At 50.9% G+C, this 8467-nt stretch overlaps 1 protein-coding gene and 1 long non-coding RNA gene across 3 annotated transcripts in view; one reads left to right on the top strand and one right to left on the bottom strand.

The window, feature by feature from the left end:
* LOC110256107 lies at positions 1724–6404 on the bottom strand. The gene is made up of 3 exons (XR_002337354.1): positions 6324–6404; positions 3543–3758; positions 1724–1843 (listed from the first exon to the last, which is right to left on the bottom strand). It is a non-coding gene; the product is annotated as an uncharacterized LOC110256107 (long non-coding RNA).
* The window catches only part of ASGR2 (asialoglycoprotein receptor 2), a 27166-nt gene continuing 25039 nt past the window's right edge, over positions 6341–8467 (top strand). For both annotated transcript variants that reach the window (XM_013981301.2, XM_021067806.1), the window contains exon 1: positions 6341–6424. The gene's annotated coding sequence lies outside the window, so the exon portion shown is untranslated. The remainder of the gene's footprint in view (positions 6425–8467) is intronic.

Here is an 8467-nt window from a genome sequence, read left to right as displayed (position 1 = left end):
CACCAGATCCTTAACCCACTGAGCAAGGGCAGAGATCGAACCCACAACCTCCTGGTTCCTAGTCGGATTCATTAACCACTGAGCCCCGACAGGAACTCCCGAGAGGGACCTTAAAGAGAGAATTAAGTTGAAGAGAGGTGATGGGGGTTAGGCTCTAATCCACGGCACTGGGGAGGGACCTATGGACCCAAACACACATTATGAAGATGATGCGAAGACACACGGTGAAGACAACCACCTGCAAGGCAGGGAGAGACGCCGGAAGAGACCCTGCCCACACCTTGACCTCTAACTTCCAGCCTCCAGGACGACAAGAAATGAATTTTTGCTGCTTGAGCCCACGCAGACAGCTCCCTTCCTGGGTGGATGCATGTAAAATTCGGAGTCCCCTCTGAAAACCGGTGCTGCGACAAAATAACCAAGTCCACCCGTGACCATCTCTCCCCAAACCAATTAGGATGATTAAGGCGTCGAGTCCTGCAGGGGAGGAAGGCATCCAGCGAGATTTGTGCCAGTGGGTTCCTGTTTTGGAATCCCAGTGTGATGGAGGAAATTCCTGGGAGTTCTCTGATAGCCTAGCTGGTTAAGGCTCCGGCGTTTTCACCACCGTGGCTCTGGTTGCTGCGTGTGGCACACGTTTGATCCCTGGCCTGAGAACTTCCACATGCTGCAGGGTGTAGCAAAAAAGAGAGCGAGAGGGAACTCTCATTTAAAAAAAAAAAAAGAAAGAAAGAAAGCAAAGCAAACTCCCTCCTTTTGCATTGCCTCAGTATCAGCAAAGAAGTCCAGTGTAAAACGGATAGCACTGCTTTGAGCAGCGAAAAACCTGCCGGGAGCATTAACCTTGACGTTGACCTTCTCTCCCACCCCCAGGCCCCCCACCCCGGCTCCCTTTTAGGCTCCCTCTGGCCCCCTCTGCCGTTTCTAGGCTGCGCATCGGAGGAAATGCCTTCTTTCCTCCAAGCTGAACTCCCATCGTCATAGCGACCTGCACGCCTCATCCCGAAGGATGGAGGATGCGGGGCTTTGCCGTCGAACGAGCTTGCCTGGTATTTTCAGTAGTTTGTTTGGCTGTGAAGAAATTTCCGGGGTGAAAGGGGCCAAAGTCCAACAGGCAGCTTTTAACTTTGGTGTGGATTGGGTAGCCTTCCTTTTCTGGAAGCTCCTTCTCTCTTCCCTGGGGTTGGCAGCTTTATTGCCAGGGGAGACCCTCCTGCCCTCCCAGCAACATTCCTGCCCCGCCCCACCTCCCACCGCAGCAGGGCTGTGCTTTCTGTTTTTTATGGAGGAAAAGAGAACAACTCACACATCTGAAATACAAAATTAGGATCTTGGAGGTCCCTTTGTGGCACAGTGGTTAACGAACTCGACCAGGAACCTGAGGTGGCGGGTTCGATCCCTGGCCTTGCTCAGTGGGTTAAGCATCCAGCGTTGCCGTGAGCTGTGGTGTAGGTTGCAGAGGAGGCTTGTGTTGCTGTGGCTCTGGCGTAGGCCAGGGGCTACAACTTGGATTCGACCCCTAGCCTGGGAACCTCCATATGCCGCAGGTGTGGCCCTAAAAGACCAAAAACAAAACAAAACAAAAACCCAGATGTTCCAACATCCCTTAACAAGAGGACAGCTTTCAATTGAACAGTAAGTTTTGTGGTTCAAGGGAGGGGCTAGGTCCTTAAGCAAACATGTCACTTAGGTATACTCACTAGTTGTATTTTTATTGCAAATATTTAAGGAGTTCAAAAAGCAGAGGATCCAGTTCCCACTGGGGAAATAAAAACTCAGGTTTGTTTTAGGAACAAATGAACCATCAGCACCTCCTGGGTTTGGGGATGGGGGCAGAGAGCACCTGTGAAAACAAACGAACTTGTTAGAAACACTTAAAAATATGAATTTCACAGCAGAAGTGCAACCTACGCAGACAGACCAACTATATCATGGCTTCCATTGCGGACATTTTTTTTTTTTTATTAAGAAATTGAGCTGTGTGTTTAAGAAAACAATCCTTTCCTCAAACAGAGCAAGACTTTTGATCTTGCCATTGGCAACAACAGGGAGGGTATTTTGCTGAGTGAAATAAGACGAAGACAAATATTGGATGTGGAATCTTAAAAAAAGAAAAAAAAAAAACAACCCTCAAGACCAAAAACCGAAATCATAGGTACAGAGGACAGATTGGTTGTTGCCGGAGGCAGGTTTGTATATAGAGGGGGTGAAATGAGTGAGGGGACAAAAGGCACAAACTTCTAGTTATAAAATAATTCAGTCCTGGGGGCTTAATGTACAGCGTGGTAACTGTACTTAATAATATGAATTGCAGAGTTCCCGTCGTGGCGCAGTGGTTAATGAATCCGACTAGGAACCATGAGGTTGTGGGTTCGATCCCTGGCCTTGCTCAGTGGGTTCAGGATCCGGCGTTGCCGTGAGTTGTGGTGTAGGCTGGTGGCTACAGCTTCAATTTGACCCCTAGCCTGGGAGCTTCCATATGCTGCAGGAGCAGCCCAAGAAATGGCAAAAAGACAAAAAAAAAAAAAAAACCCCAAAAAACCTGAATTGCATATTTGAAAGTGGCTAAGAGACTAGATCTTATAACTTCGTATAAGGAAGACATGTTTTTGTAACTGCGTGGTGACCAATGTGCACCAGACTTTGAGGATCATTTTGCAACCTCTTCAGATATCGAATGGCACAAATAACTAATCTAAGGCAGAAGGCAATAAACTTCATAGGAGAGAGAGAAAATGTTTTGGATGTTTATAGAGGGAATTCAAGGACAGCCATTCATCTTAAGTTTAAATAAATTTATTTTGGCACTGAAAAAAAAAAAAGAGTTCCTGGAGTTCCCATCATGCCTCAGTGGTTAATGAATCGGACTAGTATCCATGAGGATGCAGGTTCAGTCACTGGCCCCGCTCAATGGGTTAAGGCTCCAGTATTGCTGTGAGCTGTGTTGTATGTAGGTCACAGATACAGCTTGGATCCCCAGTTGCTGTGGCTGTACCATAGGCCGGCAGCTGTAGCTCTGATTTGACCCCTAGCCTGGGAACCTCCATATGCTGCAAGTGTGGCCCTAAAAAGTCAAGAGACATAAAAATTTTAAAAGTTCCTGTTGTGGTACAGTGGGTTAAGGACCTGGTGCTGCTGCAGCTGTGGCCTAAGTCACAGCTCCAGCTTAGATTCTGTCCCTGGCCTGGGACCTTCCATATGCTGTAGGTCCAGCTGAAAGAGAAAAAAATAAACAAACAAAACCAAAAAAGGAGTCTTAGAGTTCCCTGGTGGCCTAGTGGTCAAGGACTTGGTGCTGTCACTGCTGTGGCTTGGCTTACTGCTGTGGCACAGTTACTGCTGTGGCCTGGGAACTTCCTCATGCTTCAGGCTTGGCCAAAAAAAAAATAATGTAAAAAAAAAAAAAAGTGTTTTGTAAGACTCGGGACACTCTGGCTGGTGGTGACAGTAAGCAGATGGGGGGCTCCAGGGAGGCTCTGAGCATGAGCAGGACACCTGGGGTGGGTGCAGGGTGCTGTGGCTGAGGGGGACACAGACCCCACCTGGCATAGGTGTTAATGAGAGCAGCAAAGATGGAGCAAGAAGGGACAGAGCAGCCCAGCTGGCGGTTGCAAAGCCACAACAGGGCAGAAGAACTCTTGGCGAGCGGAAGTGACTTGACGAAGGTCGTTGAGCTGGATGGAGCCAGTTGGAGACCAAAGTGGGAGGCTGGGCTTTCTCTCCCTCTGCAGGCTTTCCGGGCTTCTCTGCCGCAGGCTCTTGAGGAGGGGAGACAAAACATATTTATTTCGACCCATACAACTGGCTTCACCAGCCTGCAGTACGACTAAAGTTACCTTCCTTGTACATATTCCAAGTTATTGTTCGAGACCACAGCAGGCCAGATGGGTGGGAAGCCCTCGGCCAAGTTCTTGGACGACTTGTGGAGACATAGGGAGGCACAGTTTTTGTCTGTTTGTTTGTTTGTTTCAGGGCTGCACTCGTGGCAAATGGAAGTTCCCAGGCTAGGGGTCAAATTGGAGCTGTAGCTGTCGGCCTACGCCACAGCCACAGCCAGGTCGGTGACCTACACTGCAGCTCAGGGCAACACTGGATCCTTAACCCACTGAGCGAGGCCAGGGATCGAACCCAAGTCCTCGTGGATACTAGCCGGGTTCTTAACCCACTGAGCCACAACAGGAACTCCTTTTAAAATTATTTATTTAGATGTAGGCACTTCTAAAGGGCCAGACCTCTCTCCATATGCGCTGCAGAGAGAGACCTGGAGGGGCCTTCTGTCCCCAGCAGGCTCCGTTTTCTCCTGCCTTGTTGCTCATGGTTGCTGCTAGAGGCTGGTGAAGACAGGTCCTGTGCTGCCTGAGGCTGCCCTGCTCAAGGCTGTGTCATCCATCCAACCCCATTGTGCTCAGCTTCCACCTTCCTTAAGCCCCTGGATGCCTGGGCTGTGAGAATTTCAGCTCTTCTGCTGCCCATGCATGGCTCATTCTGGGCGACCTTGCTCTCTCCATAGTCCTGATGAGCGAGTCCTTGGGGCTCGCGTCCTTGGGGCTCGTAGGCAACCCTTTATTTTTTTAAATGTTTTATCTTTTTATTTTTTGTCTTTTCCAGGTCCGCACCTGCGGCATATGGAAGTTCCCAGGCTAGGAGTCCAATCGGAGCTGTAGCTGCCGGCCTACGCCACAGCCACAGCCACGCCAGATCCTTAACCCACTGAGTGAGGCCAGGGATCGAACCTGCAACCTCATGGTTCCTAGTCGGATTTGTCAACCACTGAGCCAGGACGGGAACTCCAGTTTTCTATCTTTTTATTTTTTATTTTATTTTATTTTATTTTATTTGTCTTTTTGCTATTTCTTGGGCCGCTCCCGCGGCATATGGAGGTTCCCAGGCTAGGGGTCTAATCGGAGCTGTAGCTACTGGCCTACGCCAGAGCCACAGCAACGTGGGATCCGAGCCGCGACTGCAACCTACACCACAGCTCATGGCAACGCTGGATCGTTAACCCACTGAGCAAGGGCAGGGACCGAACCCACAACTTCATGGTTCCTAGTCGGATTCGTTAACCACTGCGCCACGACGGGAACTCCAGTTTTTTATGCCTGCACCGCAGCATGTGGGAAGTTCCTGGGCCAGGGACTGAATCCGAGTCACAGCTGAGACCTCCACCACAGCTGCGGCCACGCCAAATCCTTTAAACCACTGTGTCCGGCCGGGGATCAAACCCAGCTTCTTAAGGCACCGCAGCATGGTGGGAACCCCCAGCACAGCGCTTTAGTTCATAGCACCTGCTCAGCGCTGGTCCCCAAAGCACAGCTTCTAGCATCTATCCGTCAGGAGGCATCTTCCATCTGTGCCCAGCTTGCCCTCCTCTGGGAAACTGTTCTAGGCTTTAGCACTGACGCCAGGTGCATCTGCCCAAATTTGGATGTCGAAGCCCCAAGCCCCAGGGTGATGGTATTTGGAGGCGGTGCCTTTGGGGAGTGATCAGGTCACGAGGGTGGAGCTCTTTATGAGAAGAGGAAGCAATCGCGCCCCCTCTGTCTGCTGCGTGAAAGCAGTGTCTCTTGTCTAAGGCACCCAGTGTGTGTGTGGGGTACGCTGTTGTAGCCGCCGAGCTAAGGCACAGGGGCCCTTGTTCTGGCTCTTTCTTTGCTCCCAATGGCTTCCTCTTGGGCCCTCAGGTTCCCTTTCTTTTCAGCAGACCTTAGTCAGAGCCATGGCTCTCCTTAGGAGATCCTTGTCACGTCAGATCCCCCAAAGGAAAGAGGTGGGGTTCTCGATCTTTCTTCTTTAATGGATCGAGGTACAGTGAAATCCGTCTATTCCAAAGACATTCCCTGGCCCCTGTGAAAAGGGCCCGGGTCCTCTCAGCAGCCAGCCCTGCACCAAGGCCTGTGAGAGGAGCAGTCTTGGCCAAGCCCCGGGGACAGGCTTTGTGTCCCCTCCCCTGGAGGGCAGCTGATTGAAGCCTCTGAGGAGAGGCTGCAAGGCTTCTAGCAGAGCGGCCTGCTGCAAAGTCACTTGCAGAGAAATTGTTAGCAAGTTTTACCTGTCAGCTTGGGAAACAAAACAAGGTTACAGGTACCTGAATCAGGAACCAGGTTTCTTCATCAATAGTTAATTACAAAAAAGCTCTTGCCTGGATGGATCGCAGGCAGCCAGGCGGCCCTGATGGGGGGTGGGCGCCCGCCAAGGCAGGGGCCTGGGCAGGGGCTGCCAGAGGGTGGGTGGGGCGGGGGTGAGATCAGAGGTGTGTGTGGTGTGAGGCGATTGGGCAACACCTGGGATATTCGTCAAAGACAGAACCAGGAGGGAGAGCTCACCTTACGTGAACTGCAGACGGAACAGCTGAAGGCCGGGAGGACAGAACACCCGCAGAACCGGCCCAGGAGGAAGATTGACTCAGGCCCCACCTGAGGCCCAGGTGAGGGGAGGGCGGGGCTTATCGGGGGTGGGAGTGGCGGGAGTGGCAGGGGTGGGGGTGGGAACCAAGGGACCCCAGCAAAGGCCAAACGCGGTGATGGAGGGAGTGGGCCGCAGGCCCCAGAAGGCCTGGCAGGTGCAGCCCAGGCCCTTCCTCACGCTTTCAGGGTGGGCGGAGCGGGCAAGCAGGGCATCTCCTGCCTGGGAGGGTCCCAGCGCCTCCCAGGGCGCGGTCCTTTTCATCCTGGGCTCGGGCGCTTGCAGGTGGATTTGCATACCGCCAAATCGGAGGGGCCTTCCGTGTCACTAACTTGCTAAAAGGGTGTGTGTGTCGGGGGCGGGGGGGGGGGGCGTTCAAAGAGCATGACCGCTGAAGATATGCTTGCATTTAACCTTGAAGGGAACAGTTTGAGGATTCCTTGGGGCAGGTTGTCACGCAGCCGGGCCGCATCCGAGACATCCGTGGGTGATGCAGGGCGGGGGCCCCTGGGCTGCGGAGGAGGTGGGTGGTCCTGCCTGGTGGGAGGGGCCGTCCTCCTCCAGCCCGACCCGAGAGCACGCTGCTCTCTCCTGCTTTCGGCAAGAAGCGGATAAGATGACAGTGGACTGTGTAGATTCCGCTCCCCGTCCCCATTTCCTAATTTGACTAAGAGGAATGAAGCAGAGATCTGATAGAAGCTGCGCGGTGTGTTAAACGCTTTCGTGGAAGGTAAAACTCGAGAGGCCCATCTCTTTCCCCCCTCCTCCTCCGCCTCCCAGCCCTTAGAAACCTGGGGCTTATAAACACAGGCGTCCTGGCTTTTGAACTTGGAGTTCAATAGGTCTGGTCATTACACGGAGAGAAACTACCACTGTTTGATGCCATCTTGACACCTTCAGGGGCTTTGCAAGCCTTTAGTGACTCTCAGATGGAAGTCAGAATAACCAGAAAGTGTACAGGATTCGACCTGGAATTTTTTTTTTTTAAATTGAAGTATAGTTGTTTACCATGTTAAGCTGGGATAAGTTAATAAAAGTAAATAAAGGAAAAATGATCAGAGGAAATGCCGGGGCCAGCTCAGCAGGATGGGGCTGAAGAACGAGTGCTGTGGAACTTAAGGAAAAAAGGTTAACATAAAACAAGACACAGAGACATTTATCTTAAGTAAAGGTGGGAACCGGGGGACTCAAGGTCTCAGGGACCAAGAGCGCCCTGCCTCAAGAAACCACACTGCTTTTATTGTGAGATCAAGTGAGGAGTGGCTATGGGTGGATGATACAGGGTTTGTTTACTATTATATAAGTTCTTTTACTATTTAGAAAGCCACTTAGGTGGTAAAGGGTTAAGCTCTTACTCTGACCTCTAGGCACATAACAGTTCTTAAGCTTAAGTCACTTATGCCTTTAGGTCTTTGTTCTTAAGCTTAAGTCATTTACCAGCACTGTGACTGTTTTTCCAAGAAGGAAGATGGGATAAAATAAGACAAGAAGATGGGATAAAGTAAAGAAGGGCAAGATGGAGTTTTCAAGGAAACATGTCTTGCGACAAGGAAAAAGTCGCCAAATTGCACCTAGGAGTTGATTTGTGGAAAACTTTAGTTAGCAGAATGACCCCTGGGACTTCCCTTGTGCAGATCTGGCATTGCTGCAGCTGTGGTGCAGGTTCCATCCCTGGCCTGGGAACTTCCACATGCCTCCGCGTGAGGCAAAAACAACCAACCAACCAAACAAAAAAACCAACACTTGAAAAAAAGAGAATGATCCTTTTACTATTTAATGTTTTGCTTCAGTTATTTGGAGAGAGGCAGGATGCTAAAAAAAAATGTTGGGGGATCCGGTGGAAGTGATGGAGTCTCCGTTCTCGGAGACTGGCGCATCATGCAGGTGTGACCACAAGGTGGCGCTGCCCTCATGGAAGTTGGGAACGTAAGCGGAAAAAGGAAAGAAAAAACCTAGCTTCTTCAATGGTGAAAAAGTAAAACCCTCCAAAAACGAAATGACTTTTCATGTCTATTATAGTAACTTAAAGAAAATTTCCAGAGGAGTTCCCTCGTGGGGTAGCGGG

The sequence above is a fragment of the Sus scrofa genome, chromosome 12 (genome assembly GCF_000003025.6).
Source record: "Sus scrofa isolate TJ Tabasco breed Duroc chromosome 12, Sscrofa11.1, whole genome shotgun sequence".
Classification (NCBI taxonomy): Eukaryota; Metazoa; Chordata; class Mammalia; order Artiodactyla; family Suidae; genus Sus; species Sus scrofa.
The sequence above is the reverse complement of the archived record's forward strand: the minus strand, read 5'-3'. Positions and strand labels throughout refer to the sequence as shown.